Here is a 23,059-nt window from a genome sequence, read left to right as displayed (position 1 = left end):
CCTCTCACTAATTTTGAAAGGTAGCATTTTTAAAACTGGTAAGTTTCATCTGATTTCCATTTTAGTTTCTTCTTTTACTCATGAGGTAAACAGAAGCATAATTTTTAATTTTCAGAATTATTGCTATAACAATACTGATCTAGTTGTATGGTGGGCTGTATGATACCAGTTGATACCAGTTTTTATTCAAACTTGTTGAGATTCACATTAGGTCTGGCCACTTTTTATAAATATTCCTTTTGAGCTCAAAAAGAATATGTATTCTCCAGCTGTCAGAAGCAGTGTTTTATGTGCATGATTAAACTTGTTGCTTATGTTGTTCAAATACTCTATATCATTACTGGTTTCTTATCTATCAAAAGTGAAAAAATTGCCCACCAAGATGATAGATTTATCAATTTCTGCTTATTCTATCAATTTTTACTTTAAATATTTTGAAGCTATCTTGTTAGATACACGGAAATTAGAATTGTATCTTCCTGGTAAATCTAAACTTTTAACAATATATAGTGATCATCTTTATCTATAATATGCTTGTTACCTTAAACTCTATTTTGCCTATATTAATATAGCTACATCAACTTTCTTCTGCGTATTATATCTTTATTCATTTAAAAAAACTTAAAAAAATTTTTTTAATGTTTATTTATTTTTGAGAGAGAGGGAGAGACAGAGCATGAACAGGGGAGGAGCAGAGAGACAGGGAGACAGAATCAGAAGTAGGCTCCAGGCTCCGAGCTGTCAGCAGAGCCCGATGCAGGGCTCAAACCCACGAACTGTGAGATCATGACCTGAACTGAAGTCCGGTGCTTAACCAACTGAGCGACCCAGGCACCCCTAAAAAAAACCTTTTAATTGCTTCTTTAATTTGTAATGTTTTCCTTGTATATAGAACATACATTCTGGATTTGTATGTTTTATCTAGTCTGATAATTTAAACTTATAAATTCTAGTCTATTTACATATATCATGATTACTCATATATTTGGATTTATTTTACCACCTTCTTTTGTGATTTCATATTGCTCCAATTGTTTTGAATTTTCCTTTTCCCCCCATTCTTTTGGATTGAGATCCACCCCCATTGAATTTTTCCCTTCATTAACTTGGAAATTATATATTTTATCTTTATTCTTTTAGTCATTCTCCTAAAATTTTAATATGCTTATATATCTTAACAAATTATAATTTCAATGAGTAGCTTTATCTTTAAGGAATTTAGAACTTTCACACTCCATTTCCATGTGCCATTTACATGCTACTATTGTCTAGACACTTTGTTCCAACTTATTTCCTTAACTCCCTAAATTGGACATCATTGTTATTGTTTTATATATCATTAACCTTTTTAATGCTCCTACCATTTTCTTCTTGCATTCCAGATTTTTTTTTTTTTGCAATCATTTCCTTCTTCCCAAAATACTTCCATGAGTCTTTGAGAATTTCTACAGTGAGGATCTGCTGATAGTACATTATTTCAGTTCTGGTTTGTCTCCCACCTCCTAAAACATTAATTGGATTCTCCGGGATGGGAGAGAGGATCTCAATCGTGTGAAATTTTGACAGCTCAAAGCTTCTCCATGGTTGCTATAGATAGTGACAGGAACCCCTTGTTGTTACCAAGACAGTGACAAGGTCCTCTAGAGAGAGATGTTTTTATAAGCATGGCCACAGCCCTCTAGAGCAGGGTTTCTCCACTTTGGCACTACTGATGATTTCATAGTTTGGACCAAATAATTCTTGGTTATAGTGAGTGGGTTCTTCTATACATTGCAGGATGTGCAGCATCTTTGGCCTCCATCCACTAGATGGCTTATGTGCGACAACCAAAAATGTCTCCACAAATTGGCAAATGTCCTCTGGGAACCAAAAGTGTCCATGGTTCAGAACCACTCCTGTAGGGCTACATTAGGTAGGCAAGTTCAGGTGACATGTCTTTATTGTCTCCTTGCAATTGTGCTCTAAGTCACTTGAGGATCTTCACATTTTCTCATTTTTAACAGAGCCAACATCATCTGCATCAAAGAAATTAAACATATATATATAGTGTCTTATTTATTACACACACACACACACATATATACATACATACATACATATTGTATATACACACACATATACATACAAATATATATATAGGGAAAGAGAAAAAAGAGAAGAGTCAGATTTTCAATGGTTTACCAAAAAGGAAGTAAATGGGAGGCAAGAGGACCAGGTACAAAATGTACACACAAGTAACCTTGAGCGCTTGTACCTCCATAATGATAGTGTCTCCAGTTTCCTCTATCTTGTTGCCATGTAAGAATTTGAGCGTAGTGTTGCAAAATATACTGATTTTTCAGAAGTCATAAGATCCTTGTGTGTATATATGATGTATATACATATAATGTTTCTTCTTTTAAATATAGATCTATGATTTTTTTTATTTAAAAAATTCTTTTAATGTTTATTTCTGAGGCAGAGACAGAGCATGAGTAGGGGAGGGTCAGAGAGAGAGGGAGACACAGAATCAGAAGCAGGCTCCAGGCTCTGAGCTGGCAGCACAGAGCCCGACGCGGGGCTCGAACTCACAAACCGTGAGATCATGACCTGAGCCGAGTCGGTGGCTCAACCGACTTAGCCACCCAGGCGCCCCTAGATCTATGATTTTTTAAAACAAACAGAAAACCCCACACTTGTGGGCTGTAGGCCTCCATACTGCAACCTTTGACTTCTACCAGGCACATAATTGTTGCTCAATAAGAATTAGTTTTCCACTCTGTCTCCTGTACTCTTGAGGCCCAATGTCACCCACTAGGTTTGGATCCCAGTGTTCCTTTCAGAGCCTAGGCAAGTTTAACACCATGTTCCTGGATGCTACCTGCATTACCATTGCCTCTTTTTATGTAAAGAAATAGTTTCTTTGCCGCAGCTCAGCGAGTGTTTAATTGATCGTTAGATCACTCAATACGCATACCCTTTAGGTACTGCCTAAGGAAAGATTAATTTTCAGCCCCAGGAAAGATTTAAAATGGGAAATTCCAGGCCATGCTAATGTGACTAAGGCTTTACCTTAGAAGTAGCAAAGCTGGAGAATTAAAAACGAACCCCATTTTGGCAAAAGAAGCACAATGGTGCTGTTGCTAAATAGTAGAAAATTTTAAAACAAAAAGGAAGAAATCCAGTGTATTATATAAGACTGAACAATACAAAGAGTAAGTTAGAGGTGGGGGTGGTATTAACGAAGAATGTGGAAAATACAAAAAGAGTTGGGACTCCAAAATGCTGAAGGAAAGCATATCGTTATGTGAGTTTGACTGAGATTAAGAAAAGAAATGAGGAAGGGGAAGAACACATATAGTGAGTAAACATTCACAGTACTAGGTGCTTTACTTACATTGGTTAATAATGCTAGTGCTCCCAACCAATTGCAAGTAAATATAATTCCTCTGTTTCCAAAGGGGGGTCAGAAAGGTTAAGCAACTTGTTTGTGGTTGCATAGCTAGTAGGTAGCAGAACTAAGAGGGTTAAAGATAAAAATATTCATATTAGAGCTAAACCTGGCCCTACAATAGGCCTGGGGTGGGGAGATTCCTAACCTGGAAACAGCTCCCTATGCCCTTCCCACTAACCTGAAATTGCAGGCAAACTGTTTTATTTATGAGCTTCATCATTGTTCTAGGAAATAGTTCACAGTTTCAAGTAGACATTAAAAAAAGAAAAAAGGAAAAAGGTAAAGAAAGATTGAGACCTTCTACTCTAAAAATGCTGGAGTTTTAGTAAAACAAAACAAAAACAATCTTTCCACAGTTCTGTAATGATACAGAAAAACATACTACAGATTTACTTGAAAATTCAAAAAATAATTGTTGCCCACTCACAAATACTTTCCAAAGCCTAAGTCATCACAATTTAATAGCAAATCATTTTCTTTCCTTTAGCCACATACATGCAGTGAGAATGCACAAAGTCGATGGAGTTGGGTTGGGTAGGAGCAAAGAGATTTAAACTCTGGTGTAGTCTGTGAATTCCTAGAATTGCAATCCTTGGAAAATGCAATTTGAATACACTGCGTTATCTTTTAATTGCCAATGTGAATGCTAACTACTGGTCTACCTAACTCAAGGCAAAATAGAATGGTAGAATTTCAGAGTGAGAAGTGCCTTTCCTGAGTATCTGGTCCTACTTCATTGACAAGGGTTGGATCACCTTCTAGGGTCACTGAGACCAAAACCCAGGTTTCTTAACCAGTATACAATGATGTTTCCATGACACTATGCTGTGTCCCATGTCAACATTGGAAAGATGCTTAAGTGAAATCAATTTCAGTTTCATATATTCATGTTATCAGCCATCAAGCCCCCATTATTGAAAGTGACGTGAACTGCTTTGTCCCAGGTAAACTGAGAGAAGTTAATGTACATCTACCATGTGCCCAAACTATTCTAATTGAAATTTAGAACTCACCTTCATGGAAGCTGGGTTATTCAAGTGGGTCACTACTCTCTACCTCACAAGAAGCTTTTATTATCTTTTATTGAATACCTACTGAAAGCAGAAATACAAAGAAGTGGGAACAAACAGGTAAGAAAAAATTGAAGTGATGGTCCCTGTCCATATGGAGTATAAAATTAAAGATGGAAAGAACTGTATGTCACAAGCTATATTGCTAAATTCTATGTCCATGACCTAAACAAATGGGAATTAGGCAAAACACTACATTAGGACTTCTCTACAAATCTGTTCCAAGAAAGGAATTCCGTGAAACTCTAGTCTGTGTTAGAGATCATCCATGAAGTCAGCTGCTAAGTTCTGAAATAGGTGAGCTCCAAGAACTGCCTTCTTCCATGTCCCAGGAAGGCATTTAAAAATAATCCTTATTTTTTTCCCATTCTCCATGCCCTGAATATGGTAGGTGACTTTGACCCTGTTGCTAGCACAGTATTTAAAAACATCTTTCCCTGCATCAGAATGAACCAGAAGGCTGCTGAGTTCCAGTTACTGCTCACACTCAGCCTCCACCTTCTTAGACTCTTTCATGCCCTTTATTTAGGCCCAGATCAGTCTCCTTTACTAGGCTGTAAGCATCCCTGTCCTCAAGGAAGCTTGGCATCCTCAGCATCTTGCGAAGTGCCTGGAACATTGGAAGGGCCCCATACCTCTTTATCAAACTGTACTGAATTTAAATACTGAAAGAACAAGCAGAGTAAGGAAAGAAAAAAATCCAGATGACATAAGATTATTTTTCAAGTAGAAAAACTGAGGTGTAGAGAGATAAAATACTAGTCTAAAGTTTCCTGGTATTAGATTAGATAAAATGTGCAAGTCTATAAAAGTAAGTCTGTATACTTAAACTGCAGAGTTTCTGATTTACACAGAAAACCACCCATCTGGTTTCAGGGCAAAAAGTCTGCTTTTTGAATTTTTAAATAGAAACAAACTATAAATACACAACTCTTGATGAGAAAGAGAATGAGACAAAATAATTGATGAAAACAGTACACTAGAATAATAATCAACTATGTGTCAATTTCAGCTCTTCCAATGACAGCCCAATCGATGAATCTGTCTTGGCAGATAATTACTTGCTGTATCCTTAGCCCATAAAGTGATCAATAAAGTCAAATGTCCAGTTTAATATTTTACATTTAATGATTATATAATAACAGGCAGCAGAATATATGTTGAGGAAGATTAATGGAAGGATAGACATGGTGCCAATATGTTTTTTCCTTCTAATTAGTGAAGCCCTAATGTAAAATTCAAAATGTGCTGAATTGAAGCCTTTCTTTCTTAGCACTCTGCTAAGCAGCTGAAATTATGTTTAGAGATTTGGTAATTGAGTTTCTAATTAGTAACTCAAATGCTTCATGAAATGCTTTAAGAGTCTTGCCCATCCTCTGGCTGGGGAACTGGTTTGGTGAGTCCAAGTGCCTATGCTTTTTCCGTGGGAGAGAGTGTTCACCTCCCCCAAGCCATCAGAGGAAAAGAAGCCTGGTACAGTCCTCTGGCCTGGCTGTGCTGTTGGCCAGGCAGTGATGTTCCAGGGGAATTGTGGGCTGACCGTTTTTGTGGTCAGGTTCCTCTGAGCCCCGCTTGCCCTTGCTCACTTGCCATGAACTTGGCTTCACTAAAAATTCACCACAAATCAATTTTGTCAGTTTCCATTATTTTGTTGTTCACCAAGGACTAGCCCAGGCACGTGTTGAATAATTCATGATGGCAGTGGTGTTGATCCTATTTTCTGGGTAAGAAAAACCTAAAGCCCCAGAAGGCCTCACTCTGTGAGTCAGTCCCCAGACACTGGAGTGCCTGCTTAGCACATGCTACTGGGCAGGGTAGGTTTAAATGCCTGTGCCACCTTTCTTTCTCTAGTTCCTGTGTGAGTCACTTACCCAGCAGTAGGTGTCAAGGAGGAGACTTGCCAGGTTTGAACTTAATGTAATATATATAGACCTGGGAAGATAAGAATTATATGGTAAGACTCTTAATTGGCAAGTGCTGAGCATTATTAGATTCTGAGTCTCTGCATCAGGATATAGGGGGAAAAAAAGAAAGATACAGAAATAAGGAAATATATTTTTATATATGATATATGCATGAATCTATGTGAGACATAATGTTGCCTGCCAGGCAATCCAGAATAGAAAGGAATTATAACTATGGCAAAGAATTCACAAACAGTTGTGAATGAGCAAGCCATAGGCTGTGAGTTACTATCTCAAAGGCGGATTTCTCTGTTTTTAGGATAAAAGATGTAGGCTGCAGTGCTCCCTCAGAGCTAACATTGAACATTACTGTATCAGTTAAAGCCAACACCCAGGACAGAAAGGTAGGGGCCAAGGGTGGCTGGCTGCACAGGGATAATCCAGGGACAGCAGCACTGCAGCCCAAGTGGTGGCTTTCACCTAGCAGCTCCAGACTCTGGCTCTTCAGGGCACCCAGAGGGGAGTATGGGTGAGCATGGTGGGAGTTCAAGATCTCCCATGAGGCTGCTACATACATACAGAATGTGCCAGTATGTTCATTTACAGTGAGACTCTTAACTACCACAGGGCCTGGGCCAGGTAGGTCTGCAGGCTCCCTGTGGCAAGCTCACCTGAGGAGCCACTCAAATCAGAAAGCTGCATGGAAGCAAACATATGGGACTACAGTGACTGAAAAGCTCCCCCACGGCAAAGGAGACTATCAACAAAATGAAAAGTCAACCTGCAGATTGGGAGAAGATATTTGCAAACCATATATCTGTAAAGGGGTTAGTATTCAAAATGTAGAAGGAACTCACAACTTAATAGCAAAAACCTCTATACTGTTTTCTAAAAAAACACTAAAATAAAATGAACTGCCATATGATCCAACGATCCCTCTTCTGGGTGTATAACCAAAGGACATGGAATCAGGATCTCAAAGTGATATGTGCACTCTCATGTTTACTGCAGCATTATTCACAATACCCAAGGTATGGAAACAACCCAGGTGCCCACTGATGGATGAATGGACAAAGAAATTGTGATATATATCTATAGAAATATATAGTAGAATATTATTCAAACTTAGAAAACAGGGAGATCCTGCCATTTGTGACAACATGGATGAAGCTGGAGGACATTATGCTAAATGAAGTAAGCCAGACACATAAAAATACTGATCTCATATGTGGAATCTAAAGAAGTCAAATACATAGAACAGAGAATACAAGTGTAGTTATTAGGGGTGAGGAAGTGGAGAAATGAGACGTTGGTCAAAGTGTACAAAGTTGCAGTTACGTAGGATGAACAAGTCTAGAGATCTAATGAACATAAGTACAGTTGATAATACTATACTGAATACTGGATGTTTGCTATCAGCATGGATTTAAGGTGCTCTCATCACACACATAAAAGTGGCAACTACGTGAGGATATGATATGTTGATTAGCTTGACTATAGTAATCATCTCACTATATGTATATGTATATAAACTCATGTTGTACACCTGAAGTGTATGCAATTTTTATTTAAAAAGATAAAGGAGGAACATACAGAGATAAAAAAGAATACTGTGTGGTGAGCATAGATTGAGAGCAAAGGGAGAGAGGTGGTTTAGAGGGGCAGAATATCCTGGCTCTGGAAAAGCCTAATAATGTATCCCAGTTTTAGCCAAGTGCATTCAAGTACACCTTTTCTTCCATGTCTGGACGGCTATAAATAAACATTAATAAGGTCTGTGACTTACCCCTTTTATTTTTAAATTTTTTATTGTAAAATACACACAAAATTTACCATCATACCCATTTTAAGTGTACAGTTCAGTAATATTATGTACATTAATTTTGTTGTGCAACCACCACCACCATCCATTTTCAGAACTCTTTGTAAAACTTGAATTTTCTTATTAAACAATAACACACCATTCTCCTCTCCACTCTCAATCCCTGGAAATTGTGATTCTATTTTCCGTCTCTCTGAATTTGACTATTCTAGATACCTCCTTTGTCTTTTTGTTATTGGTTTATTTCACTTAGCATAGTGTCCTCAGGTTATCCATGTTTTGCAGCATATATCAGAATTTCCTTTTTTTTCTTTACAGCTGAATAATATTCCATTGTATTATATACCACATTTTGTTCATCCATTCACATATTAATGGTCACTTGGGTTGCTTCTACCTTTGGCTATTCTGAATAATGCTGCAATGAACATGGGTGTACAAATATCTCTTTGAGACATTGTTTTCAATTCTTTTGGGTACATACCCAGAAGTGGAATTGCTGGGTCATAATTTTACTTTAAATTTTTTGAAGAACCACCATACTGTTTTTCATAGCAGCTATATTATTGTGTATTTCCCACCAACAATTGAAAAGGTTCTGGTTACTCTGTCTCTTTACCAACACTTGTTATTTTCTGTTGTTGTTTTTGATAGTACTCATCCTAATGGATGTGAGGTAGAATCCCACTGTAGTTTTGATTTGTATTTCTATAATTATTAGTGATGTTGAACAGCTTTTCATGTGCTTGTTGGCCATTTGTGTATCTTCTCTGGAGAAATGTCTGTTCAACCCTTTTGCCCATTTTTGAATTGGATTACTGTATTTTTCTTAAGCTTTAGTTGTTCTCTATATATTCTAGGTATTAATCTCCCCTTATCAGATATATGATTTATATTTTTTTCTCCCATTTTCTGGGTTGCCTTTTTACTCTTTTGACAGTGTCTCTTAATGCACAGTATTTTAAAATTTTCATTAAGTCTAATTTGTCTATTCTTTTGTTGCCTTTGCCTTTGGTGTCATATCCAAGAAATCATTGGCAAATCCAATGTTGTCCCCCTTTATTAATTGAATATTTTATTCTGAGATAATTGTAGGTTAATATGTAGTTTAAGAAATAGTGGAGAGAAATCTAATGTTTCTGCCCAGTGATAACATCTTACAAAACTATGGAACAACACACAACCAGGATATTGACATTGGTACACTAAAAATACAGAATATTTTCATCATCACAAAGATGTCTCCAGTTGCCCTTTGCTGTTTTCCACAGTGGCTATGTCTATTTACATTCCCACCAATAGTGCATGAGGGTTTCTTTTTCTCCAAATCCTTAACGTCCTTGTTATTTCTTTTTTTACTCTAGTCATTCTGACACGTATAAGATGATACATCTCGTGGTTTTGATTTGCATTTCCCTGATGATCAGTGATGGTAACATCTTTTCATGTTTCTGTTGGCCATCTATATTTCATATATGCTAGATTTTAATCTTTTGTTGGATATATGGTTTGCAAATGTTTCCTCTTTGTGTATAGTTTGTCTCTTCATTCTCTTAATGGGGTCTTTCACAGAGCAAACGTTTTTAATTTTGATGAAGTCAAATTTTTAAAAAATTAAATGTAATTTATTGTCAAGTTGGTTTCCATACAATACCCAGTGCTTATCCCAACAAGTGCCCTCCTCAATGCCCATCACCCACTTCCCCCTGTCCCCCCCCCTCCATCAACCCTCAGTTTGTTCTCAGTATCCAAGCGTCTCTTATAGTTTGCCTCTCTCCCTCTCTGTAACTTTTGTTTTCCTCTTCCCCTCCACCATGGTCTTCTGTTAACTTTCTCAAGATCCACATATGAGTGAAAACCTATGGTATCTCTCTTTCTCTGACTTATTTCACTTAGCATAATACCCTCCAGTTCCATCCACATTGCTGCAAATGGCCAGATTTCATTCTTTCTCATTGCCAAGTAGTATTCCATCGTGTATATAAACCACATCTTCTTTATCCATTTATCAGTTGATGGACACTTAGGCTCTTTCCATAATTTGGCTACTGTTGAAAGTGCTGCCATAAACATTGGGGTACATGGGCCCCTATGCATCAGCACTCCTATATGCCTTGGATGTCTTTTTTGGAAAAGTGTCTATTCATGTCTTCTGCCGATTTCTTTAGTGGATTGTTTGTTTTTTGGGTGTGGAGGTTGGTGAGTTGTAGCCCTTTATCCGATATGTCATTTGCAAATATCTTTTCCCATTCCATCCATTGCCTTTTAGTTTTGTTGATTGTTTCCTTTGCAGTGCAGAAGCTTTTTATTTTCATGAGGTCTCAATAGTTCAGTTTTGCTTTTAATTCACCTTGCCTTTGGAGATGTGGTGACTCTTAGTGTGAAACCTAAAAACTCTTTGCCTAACCACAGATCCTAAATATTTTTCCTCTTTTTTTCTAAAAGTATTATAGCTTAAAATTTTACATTAAATCTGTGGTACATTTTGAGTTATTTTTTGTATAAGGTGTGAGATCCAGGTTGAAGTGTTTTTGTCGTTGTTGCTGTTGTTTTCTCCAGTACAATTTTTTTAAGAGTGTATTTCCTCCACTGGATTGCTTTTTCACCTTTGCCACATGTCAATGGACATATTTTTATGGGTAGGTCTGTTTTAGGCTCTCTCTTCTCTCCCCTTGATCTGTGTTTCTCTTTAGATAGCAAAACTATAAAGTTGATTACTATAGCTATATAATAAGTCTTATAATTCAGTAGACCAATTCCTCATACTTTGTTCTTTTTCAAAACTGTTTTAGATATTCTAGTTTCTTAGTCTTTCTAAATACATTGTAGAATAATCTTATCTATGACTATAAAATAATCTTGCTGGGATTTTGATTGAGTTAAAAGGTCTTTCAAGAAGTGACATCTTTACTATGTTGAGTCTTTCAACTTATTAAAACTATATCCCTTTTAGATTTTTGATTTAGATCTTTGATTTTTTCACCAGAATTCTGTAGTTTTCAGCATATAAATCCTATAAATGTTTTATGTACCCCTAAGTATGTCATTTTTTGACTAACTGTAAATTGTAAATGGACAGATTGTGTCCACATGTTCTTTGCTAGTACACAGAATCAGAATTATTTTAGCCTTATTTTGTATTCTGAAATTGACGAACCGATTAGTTCTTGCAGTTGTAGATTCCTTGAGATTTCTATGAAGAAAATCATGTCATGTGCAAATATCAAATGTCGAACCAGTTTAAGTACCACTATGTGCCCATTTATAACACCATTGTCTAAAATATTTCCTCTACGTTCATTTAGAACTGCACTAGACAGTATTAGAATTTTTGCTTCAGTCAGTAGCCTAATTTGGAAAACTCAAGAGGAAAAGGAAAGGCTAATGTATTTACCCCTATTTTTGCTTATTATGGCCTTCCTTCCTTCCTGATGTCCAAGATTCCTTCTTTTATCATTTCCTTTCTATTTAGAGAACTTTTTTCAGCCATTCTTTTAAGATATATCTGCTTGAGACAGTGTCTCTTAATTTTCCTTCATGTGAGGATGTCTTGATTTCCCTTTAATTCCTGAAGGATATTTTACTGGGTATATGATTCTGTCTTTCTTTCCTTTTCCTTTTTTTCTCCCTCCATCCCTCTTTCTTTCTTTCTTTCTTTCTTTCTTTCTTTCTTTCTTTCTTGTTGATTTTTAAAAATTTAAATCCAAATTAGTTAACATATAGTGTAATAATGATTTCAGAAATAGAATTTAGTGATTCATCACTTATCATACCCAGTCCTCATCCCAACAAGTGTTCTCCTTAATTATCCTTCCCCATGTAGCCTATCCCCCCGCCATCCAACACCCCTCCAGCAACCCTCAGTTTGTTCTCTATATTTAAGAGTCTCTTATGGTTTGTCCCCTCTCTGTTTTTATATTTTTTCTTCCCTTCCCTTATGTTCATCTGTTTTGTATCTTAAATTCCACATGAGTGAAATCATATGATATTGGTCTTTCTCTGACTTACTTTGCTTAGCATAATACCATCTAGTTCCATCCACGTTGTTACAAATGGCAAGATTTCATTCTTCTTGATTGCTGAGTAATATTCCACTGTGTGTGTGTGTGTACACACCACATCTTCTTTATCCATTTATCTGTCAGTGGATATATGGGCTCTTTCCATACTTTGCCTATTGTCAGTAGTGATGCTGTAAACATTGGGGTGCATGTGCCCCTTTGAAACAGCACTCCTGTATCTTTTGGATAAATACCTAGTAGTTTTTGAGGAACCTCCACTCCATAATTTTTCTGGAGTGGCTGAACCAGTTTGCATTCGCACCAACAGTGCAAAAGGGTTCTTCTTTCTCTGCATCCTTGCCAACATCTGTTGTTGCCTGAGTTGTTAATTTTAGCTGTTCTGACAGGTATGAGGTGGTATATCTCATGGTGGTTTTGATTCGTATTTACCTTATGATGACTGATGTTGAGCCTTTTTTCATGTGTCTGTTAGTCATCTGGATGTCTTCTCTGGAAAAGTGTCTATTCATGTCTTTTGCCCATTTCTTCACTGGAATATTTGTTTTTTGGGTGTTGATTTGATAAGTTCTTTGTAGATTTTAGATACTAGCCCTTTATTTGATATGCCATTTGCAAATATCTTCTTCCATTCTGTCGGTTGCCTTTTAGTTTTGCTGATTGTTTCCTTCACTGTGCAGAAGCTTTTCATCTTGATGAGGTCCTAATAATTTATTTTTGCTTTTCTTTCCCTTGGCGCCAGAAACCTGTCAAGTAAGAAGTTGCTGTGGTCAAAGAGGTTGTTGCTTTTTTTTATCCTCTAGGATTTTGATGGCTTCTTGTCTTATGTTTAGGTATTTCATCCATTTTGAGTTTATTTTTGTGGTATAACAAAGTGGTCCAGGCTCATTCTTCTGCATGTTGCTGTCCAGTTTTCCCAACACCATTTGTTGAGGAGACTGTCTTTTTTTTTCCATTGGCTATCCTTTCCTGCTTTGTGAAAGATTAGTTCAGAATACATTTGTGGGTCCATTTTTAGGTTCTCTATTCTGTTCCATTGATCTATGTGTCTGTTTTTGTGTCAATACCATACTGTCTTGATGATTACAGCTTTGTAATACAGCTTGAAGTCTGAAGTTGTGATGCCTGAAGCTTTGGTTTTCCTTCTCAGGACTGCTTTGGTTATTAGGGGTCTTTTCTGGTTCCATACAAATTTTAGGATTGTTTGTTCTAGCTCTGTAAAGAATGCTGGTGTTATTTTGACAGGGATTGCACTGAATACGTAGATTGCTTTGGGTAGTATTGACATTTTAACAATATTTGTTCTTCCAATCCATGAGCATGGAATGTTTTTCCATTTCTTTCTGCCTTCTTCAGTTTCTTTCACAAGCTTTCTGTAGTTTTCAGTGTATAGATTTTCCACCTCTTTGGTTAGGTTTATTCCTAAGTATTTTATGGTTCTTGGTGCAATTATAACTGGGATCGATTCCTTGATTTCTCTTTCTGCTGCTTCATTCGTGGTGTATAGAAATGCAACTGACTGCTGTACATTGATTTTATATCCTATAACTTTGCTGAATTCATGGATCAGTTCTAGCAGTTTTTTGGTGGAGTATTTGGGGTTTACTACATAGAGTATCATGTCATTTTTGAAGAGTGAATGTTTGACTTCCTCCTTGCTGATTTGGATGCCTTTTATTTCTTTGTGTTGCCTGATTCCTGAGGCTAGGACATCTAACACTATGTTGAAGAATAGTGGTTAGAGTGGACATCCTTGCTGTGTTCCTGACCTTAGGGGGAAAGCTCTCAGTTTTTCCCCATTGAGGACGATATTAACAGTGGGTCTTTTGTATATGGCTTTTATGAGCTTGAGGTATGATTGATTTAGAGTTTCATAGTGTTGTGGTCTGAAAAGACACAAGATACCCCTACTTTCTTGAGGGTTTTTATCCAAAAGGATGCTGTATTTTGTTCAAATGCTTTCTCTGCATTTATTGAAAGGATCATGTCATTCTCATCCTTTCTTTTACTAATGTGATGTATCACATTGATTGATTTATGGATATTGAACAAGCCTTGCATCCCAGGGATAAATCCCACTTCATGTGGTGAATAATTCTTTTATTGTATTGTTGGATATGGTTTGCTAGTATCTTCTTGAGAATTTTTGCATCCATATGCATCAGAGAAATTGGTTTGTAGTTCTCCTTTGTACCAGGATCGTTGTCTTGTTTTGAAATCAAGGTAATGCTGGCCTCATAGAATGAGTTTGGAAGTTTTCCTTCCATTTCTATTTTTTGGACCAGCTTCAAAAGAACAGGTGTTAATTTTTTTAAATGTTTGGTAGGATTCCTGTGGAAAGCCACCTGGACCTGAACTCTTGTTTGTTGGGAGATTTTTGATTACTGATTCAATTTCTTTACTGGCTATGGGTCTGCTCAAATTTTCTATTTCTTACTGTTTCAGTTTTGGTAGCTTATACATTTCTAGGAATGTGTCCATTTCTTCCAGATTGTGCAATTTGTTGGCATATAATTATTCATTATATTTTCTTATTGTTTGTATTTCTACGGTGTTGGTTGTGATATCTTCTCTTTTATTCATGATTTTATTTATTTGGGTCCTTTCCTTTTTCTTTTTGATCAGTATAGCTAGAGGTTTATCAATTTTGTTAATTCTTTCAAAGGACCAGTTCCTCATTTCATTGATCTGTTCTACTGTTTTTATTTTATTTCAAAATCATTGATGTCTGCTCTAATCCTTATTATTCCCCTTCTGCTGTCTTTGGGCTTTATTTGCTATTGTTTTTCCATCTCTTATAGGTGTAAGGTTAGGATTTGTATTTGAGATCTTTCTTCCTTCATTATGAAGGCTTGAATTGCTATATATTTCCCTCTTATGACCGCCTTTGCTGCATCTCAGAGGTTTGGAGCTGTTGTGTTTTCATTTTCATTGGCTTCCATGTACTTTTTAATTTCCTCTTTAATTTGTTGGCCAACCCATTCATTCTTTAGTGGGATGTTCTTTAATCTCCAAATATTGTCTTCCCAAATTTTTTCTTGTGGTTGATTTTGAGTTTCATAGCACTGTGGTCTGAAAATATGGAAGATATGACCTCAATCTTTTTGTACTTGTTGACAGCTGCTGATTTGTGTCCCAGTATGTGATATATTTTGGAGAATGTTCCATGTTCACTTGAGAAGAATGTGTATTCTATTGCTTTAGGATGAAATGTTCTGAATATATCTGTTAAATCCATCCAGTCCAGTGTGTCATTCAAAGTCATTATTTCCTTGTTGATTTTCTGCTTAGATGATCTGTCCATTAATATAAGTGGGGTGTTGAAGTACCTTACTATTATGGTATTATTATCAATGAGTTTCTTTATGTTTGTGATTGATTTATATATTTGGGTGTTCACGTTGGCGACATAAATATTTACAATTGTTAGATCTTCTTGGTGGATAGACCCCTTAATTATGATATAATGTGCTTCTTCATCTCTTGTTACAGTCTTTATTTTAAAATCTAGTTTGTCTGATAGAAGTATGGCTAATCCAGCTTTCTTTTGGCGACCTTTACCATGACAGATGGTTGTCTATCCCCTTACTTTCAATCTGCAGGTGTCTTTATGTCTAAAATGGGTCTCTTGTAAGCATATAGATGGGTCTTGTTTTCTTATCCATTTTGATATCCTATGTCTTTTGATTGGAGAGTTTAGTCCATTGACATTTATAGTGAATACTGAAAGATATGAATTTAGTGCCATTGTGTTGCCTGTAGAGTTGGTATTGTTCTCTGGTCCTTTCTAGTCTTTGTTGCTTTTGGTCTTTTTTGTTTTGTTTCATCTTTTCTCCATTCAAACAGTCCCCTTTATAATTTCTTGTAGGGCTGGTTTAGTGGTCACAAACTCCTTTACTTTGTGTTTGTCTGGGAAACTCTTTATCTCTCCTTCTATTTTGAATGACAGCCTTGCTGGATAAAGAATTCTTGGCTGCATATTTTTCTGATTCAGCATGTTGAATATATCCTGCCACTCCTTTCTGGCCTGCCAGGTTCCTGTGCATAGGTCTGCTTTGAACCTTATCTGTCTTCCCTTATAGGTTATAAGGACTTTTTTCCCTTGCTGCTTTGATAATTCTTTCCTTGACTATGTATTTTTGTGAAATTGACTATGGTATGCCTTGGTGATGGTGGGTTTTTGTTGAATCTAATGGGAGTTCTCTGTGCTTCTTGGATCTTGATGTCTGTGTTCTTCCCCAGATTTGGAAATATTTTCCACTATAATTTGCTCACATATACGTTCTGCTCCTTTTTCTTTCTCTTTATCTTCTGGGATTCCTATGATTCAGATGTTATTCCTTTTTAATATGATACTGAGTTCTCTAAGTCTTTTACTGTGCTATTTTTCCTTTCTTTCCCCTCTTTTTTTTTTTTTGCTTTATTCTCCATAATTTTGTCTTTTGTATTATTGGTTCACTGCTCTGCTTTGTCCATCCTTGCCATCATGGTATCTGAGACTGCATCTCGGTTATACCATTTTTAAATTTTGTCCTGACAAGACTTTACTTCTTTTATCTCCACAGAAAGGGATTCTATGCCTTTTTTTCCAACCCTAGCTAGTATTCTTATGATCATGGTTCTAAATTCTAGTTCAGACATTTTGCTTATAACTGGGTTGATTAAGCCCCTGGCTGTCATTTCTTCCTGTTCTATCTTTTGGGGTGAATTCCTTTGTTTTGTCATTTTGGAGGAAGAAAAAAATGTAAAAAATTAAAAATTAAAATTAAGAAATTAAAGACAAAACAAAAAATCAAATGAAGGAAGCTAAATCCTGTGTTTTGGTCTGCTTGTTTAAAAGGCTTGATAGAATAGAGAAAAAAGGGGAAGAAAAGAAAATTTAAAAAGTAAGAGAAAATTAAAAAATTAAATTATATAATGGAAGAAAATTAAATAAAGAAAATTAAATAGAATTTTAAAAACCTTAAAAATAATAAAATATAAAGTAAAAAATAATTAAAAAATAAAAAAAGAAAAAGGAAAAGAAAATTTCCTCTTTCTGTATCCAAGAAAAATAAAGGGGAAAAAGGAGAAAAAAAATTCAAACAAAAATAGAAGCAAAAAAAACCCAAAACCAAAAACCCCTGAATAAATGAACCAGCAAACAGAATGAAATGCGAATGAAGTTATATCCAGTTTCCCCTAGAACTGAAAGTACAAAGCATTCTATAGTCTGTACACTAAGCAGGTAGAGGGACTTGTGCTGGCCTTGTAGGGGATGTGCTTGGAAAGCGCAGTTGGGTGGGGCTTGGTGTCATCGCTCTGTTTTCCCCTAGGTGGCACTGCTTAGCTTACTGGGGTTAATCAGCATGGCATGCATGCACGTGCATGGGAGAGGTAGCAATGGCTTTACCTGGTTCCTTAGTCTGTGGCACAGGAACTTCATGCTCTCACTGACCTGGGATCAAGCACCCCTCCTTTGGCTCAGGCCTCCATCCACTCCCCACCTATACCCTGTCTGTGTCCAAGCTGTCTGCCTGCCAGGTGGTACCTCCCTCCAGAGTTTTATCTCAGATGGGATTGTGTTTCAAAACCCCACGCTTCAGAGACCCCTGTGGCTTGGACACACACCAACTTTGTGGGAGGGTCTCACTAAGCAATGGCCAGGTGCCAGCTTGCCCCAGAAAACGTCTGTGTGGTCACACAATGGCAGAGGTTCAGAGATTATGACAAATCACAACACACAGCTGGGGCCAGGTTTTACCATACTCTGATGTCTTTGTCCCAATACAAGCAAATGTGGCTGCTCTCCAGAGTCTGCTGAGACCTTTGCCTATGGGGAGGCCATAAGGCCTCTACCATATACTCTTCAAGCAGGGAACCACTTCTCCTTGTGTGGCACACAGACCCCTCAGACCCTGCTGCCTGCTCCTGGGGATTCACCCTGCTTCCTCACCAGAGCACTGCCAGGTACTGAACTCCAGAACCTCAGACTCTGTGCTCCACTGTTTATAGAATCCTGATGGTATTTAAACCCTCTCCTTTCTTCTTGTCAGTGGTTTTGGGGAACAGATTTCTTGTCCAGTCCCCTGTAAGTGTTTTCACTCTTTCTCTTTCTTTCTCTCCAGCTACTTTTGGAGGGCTGTTTTTCCTGTACTCTTCTGATGTGCTGTACTCTCCCCCCTTTCTCTGTCCTTTCTCTGCAAAAACAGCTCCCTACCCTCTGTGGCTTTTCTCTCCCCCACTTCACCTCTCCACACCATGTACCTTCCAAGTTCTGTGGCTCAATTTAGGCAGATTATTGTGTTAATCCTCAGATCACTTTGTGTGTGCAAAATGGTTTGGTGTTGATCTAGCTGTGTTTCAGGGATGAGACAAGCTGAGGGTCTCCATGCTGCTCTGCCATCTTGATCACCTGGTTTCTTTTCTTTAAACACTTGAAAAATGTCACACCACTTTCTTCTCGCCTTCATGCTTTCACATAAGAATCTGCTGTCATTCACATTGCTATTCCCTCACATATTGCTAAACACTTTCAAGAGTTTGCTTTGTCTTTAGTTTTTAGAAAGTTGATTATGATGTGTCTTATAGATTCCCTTGGATTTATCTTGTTTGGGAATTATTTTGCTTCTTAAATCTGTAGGTTTATGTCTTTTGACAAATTTTGGAAGTTTTCAATCATTATTGAATACTTATTCAGCCCTGCTGTCTCTTCTACTTTTGCAACACTGATGACCCAAATATTAGATCTTTTGTTATTGTTTCACATGTCCCTAAGACTCTATTAATTTGTTTTCCATCTATTTTCTCTCTGTTGTAGAGATTGGGTAATTTCTATTGTTCTGTCTTCCAGTGCACTGATTCTTTTCTCTCTCCTCTCCATCCTGCTGTTAACCCCATTTATTGAGTTCTAAGTTTCAGTTATTGTACTAGTTCTTCATGTATATTCTGTTTCTTTAGTGAGGCATTCCATTTTTTTTCTGAGACTTTCATTTGTTTCACATGTGTTCATAATTCTTCACTGAAAATTTTATTATGTGTGCTTTAAAATCTTTGTCAGGTAATTCTTTTTTTTTTAATTTTTTTTTAACGTTTATTTATTTTTGAGACAGAGAGAGACAGAGCATGAACGGGGGAGAGTCACAGAGAGAGGGAGACACAATCTGAAACAGGCTCCAGGCTCTGAGCTGTCAGCACAGAGCCCGACGCGGGGCTCGAACTCACAGACCGTGAGATCATGACCTGAGCCGAAGTCGGACGCTTAACCGACCGAGCCACCCATGCGCCCCGATTTGTCAGGTAATTCTAAAATCTCTTTCATCCTGGTGTTGGCATCCATTGATTGTCTTTCTCATTCAGTTTCATGTCTTTATGGGTCTTGATATGAGATTTTTAATAGAAACTTAGACATTTTTATTGTTATGAGATTGTGGATCTTACTTAAAACTGTTTTAGTCTCCTTATGACACCATTCTGGCAGAGTAAAAGAAGTCTAAAGTCTAATGTACACAAATCATGTGCCAAAAGTAATTCAAATTTAAAACTTCAGGGAACAACGGACACTCATTATTACCAGGTAGGGGTAGAAGTACAGGCTCCATATTTGACCTCTATAAACACCTGTGGCAGAAGATGGTCTTCTTAATACTGCTGGGTAGGTGTGAGAATTCTGGATTTTCACTAGGCCTTCCTTCATTGATAGCTCTTTTGTGGCTCCCCTTTTTCTGGCTTCAACACAGACTTTTCCCCCTTCTATCTCCATATTTTTGCTTCACATATGTTAACACCACTGATGAGGCTATGACTTTCTTTCATGCTGAATTATGCCTTCGTTAAAGTTTTGGAAACTGAATTGCCTGCTTTGACTCAAAAATGTTCTTTTAGGGGCGCCTGGGTGGCGCAGTCGGTTAAGCGTCCGACTTCAGCCAGGTCACGATCTCGCGGTCCGTGAGTTCGAGCCCCGCGTCAGGCTCTGGGCTGATGGCTCGGAGCCTGGAGCCTGTTTCCGATTCTGTGTCTCCCTCTCTCTCTGCCCCTCCCCCGTTCATGCTCTGTCTCTCTCTGTCCCAAAAATAAATTAAAAAAAAAAAATGTTCTTTTATCTGCATATAGGAATTCTTGACTATAACATTTGGATTTTTGGATTTTTCTAGCTCCCAACTTTAATCAGACCATGTTTTCCCTGGAAGTTATTGAATAGCTTACTCTGCCCTTCCATGTGCTAAATACAGTCTTCATTCTTAGGATATTCTGTTGGCCTCTCCCCTTCCTATCATTTTCTAAAAAGAAAACTAGGAATCAGTTATCCATTTCAAAGGTAAAGGAATCATAGTCATTCCATTCTCAGATTCTCAAAGTATCCATGTGATGCTCCCCAGGAAAAGTTAGTAGTAAATATAAAATGCTTAGGGATGCAATTCTATATTCCAGATGTAAATGGAATCACTACTACAGTATTTTCATCTGCAAGGAACATAAAACCTGGCTGTGCTGCATGTGAGGCAATATCCTTCCAGCCATGGGTGCTGATAGTCAAGGAGACACTGAATTGTCTCTGACTCACTAGCACTTAGCACACAGAAGCTCAGTGAATATTGTCTACATTAACTGTTAAGGATCAGACCTTACACAGGATGGGGCAGAGAGAGCAGTGGGAATGAAATGTTGTAAAGTATATTACATAACGTATATTGTAATGTTATTGTTAATTTCCTGTGTACTTCATTCACTCATTCTCTGACCAACTATTAAGGGAATATCTACTCTGCAATAAACACTGCTGGGGTTTGGGTGTCTTTAAATGTGGTTCTCTGGGAAACAGACTCTGAGGTGGAGACTTGTGTGCAAGAAATTTGGGGGGAGGGCTTCCAGGAATATCTATAAGGGAATAAGGAAAGCAGAGGTAGGCAGGATTGCTGGAGAGAATTTGAGCTGTGATGCAGTTGCAAATGAGGACTTGGCTGATAGCACAGAGACCAGGGGCAGGGAAAACCTTCAGAGTTATCCTAAACTGAGGCAGTAAGGCTGGGCCTTTGTGTGTTCACATTGACCAGTTATTGGATAAAGGAGAATGCTTAAGCAGGGTAGCTTTGTTCAGCTGTGTGCATTTCCAGAAAAGAGACTCAGCTGTGAGCTGACAGCAGACAGCAATCCCAAAAGCTAGAGAAATGGGAGCCTTGTTGTGAGAGGGAACTGGATGGCACACCACAGCACCCACAATATGAGGTTACAAATAGATGGCTAGGACAGAATTTTTGTTCTCTTGGAACTGGCAGTTGCAGTAGATGAGACAGACATGTAAAAAAATACTTATGATCAGCCATGATAATTTTAAGGAGAGTAAGAAGTTAAAAATGCCATAGGAACTCTCATCAGGGAGCAACCAACTCCTCTGGGTAGGTCAGGAGAGACCTCTCTTCAGCAGTGAACTTACTGTGCTCATTCTAGTTTTGAAGGGAAAATTCCATGTCATCATGTTTCATGGAGTAGGTAATGAATTACAAAAACTTGAAATTCCTTTGAAAGATAGGCTCTGTACTTCACCAAGTAAAGAGAAGTAAATCATGTATTAATGGAGCCGATATTTTCAGGGAGTTAGCACCACAGGCACCCCGAGCACAGATCCAGCAAAGAGATAGGAAAGGTGAGCATGCGGGTTATGTGTAATGTGGAAAATAACCTTTTAAACTTTTATGCCCCTCTCTAGGGCAAGAATGCTATTCTTTAAAAGGTTAGTCTACTACAAAAAAAAAAAAAAAAAGGACTACTTCATGTTTCATTCCAGAATCAATTTTTCTATTAAAAATAAATTGCACTTTAAGTAACCTGTGATATGTTCAGCTAGAGCTAGTGGCTAGATGAAACTTTTATGTCTGCAGTCCTGGTGATTTGGAAGGACTGTTGAACTACTCAGAACAGAATGTGAATGTCTCTGATCTTCTGAAACTTGGATTGCCCCATCTAACCTTAATCCTAGTGGAATTTCACTGCTGTTTGATGGGTCTTAGGCCCCCAGTGGTTGCTTTGTGCCCAGTGTTTTGTGATCATTAGGAAAATCCAGAGCTCTTCTCCTTTTTATCTCCATTGACAGAAGTTCACTGCCCTTTAGGAGTTTAGAGTTCAGTTGGAGAGTCACAGAAACATAAAACAACTGGAGAATGATTCATAGGCGATATGTAAGCAAGTGTGGGTGTACTACAGAGAGAGTCCTTGAGAAGCTTAGAAGAATATAGAAAACCAGGAAGTTCTCTTAGAGGAGGCCAGCATGAAGCCAGGTTTTGAAAGAGATGATGGACTGGTACTGAGAGGGTGCTGGAGTGTTCAGAAGGACAGGGGCAGCTGAACACAGGCCCAGAGGAGGAAATGACTAAGATGTCTGCAGGGTCTAGAAAGCACCTCCTTTTGGAAAACAATTTTCTTTGAGAAAGAACTGAACTTGGGGGTAATGAGACTAGTCAGACCCAGGGAAGCTTGTTACTCTAACAAAGAAACCTAAATCTGTGACCTTGGACTCTTTTTATCTATTTGCTCACTTCCTGGAGAAATTAAAAAGGGATCAAATGTGTGTTCTGATAAGAAGGTTCTTGGCCTTAAGAGACAGCAAATTACCAGAATCATGCCTTCTGGTTGAAAGGGACCTTAAAGGCATCTGATCTAAACATCCATCTGATACTTGAGTTTCCTTAGCAGTGAATGCCCCAATCAAGTCTTCATTTAGCTGAGACCTGAACAACCCTAGTGTTACAGAATTTACTACATCTTTTTATTCATGAAATGAGGATAAAATGCTGAAATCTGTCACCTTGTACCAGATCTGGTGGTCTTGCCAATGA

General features: G+C 37.7%; 1 long non-coding RNA gene across 1 annotated transcript; it reads right to left on the bottom strand.

Moving 5' to 3' along the window:
* Window positions 1-1,636: 1,636 nt before the first annotated feature.
* LOC125912413 (uncharacterized) lies at window positions 1,637-17,866 on the bottom strand. Its single transcript, XR_007454721.1, has 3 exons — window positions 17,641-17,866; window positions 6,375-6,435; window positions 1,637-2,015 (listed from the first exon to the last, which is right to left on the bottom strand). It is a non-coding gene; the product is annotated as an uncharacterized LOC125912413 (long non-coding RNA).
* Window positions 17,867-23,059: the final 5,193 nt, after the last annotated feature.

The sequence above is a fragment of the Panthera uncia genome, assembly GCF_023721935.1.
Source record: "Panthera uncia isolate 11264 chromosome C1 unlocalized genomic scaffold, Puncia_PCG_1.0 HiC_scaffold_4, whole genome shotgun sequence".
NCBI lineage: Eukaryota > Metazoa > Chordata > Mammalia > Carnivora > Felidae > Panthera > Panthera uncia.
The sequence above is the reverse complement of the archived record's forward strand: the minus strand, read 5'-3'. Positions and strand labels throughout refer to the sequence as shown.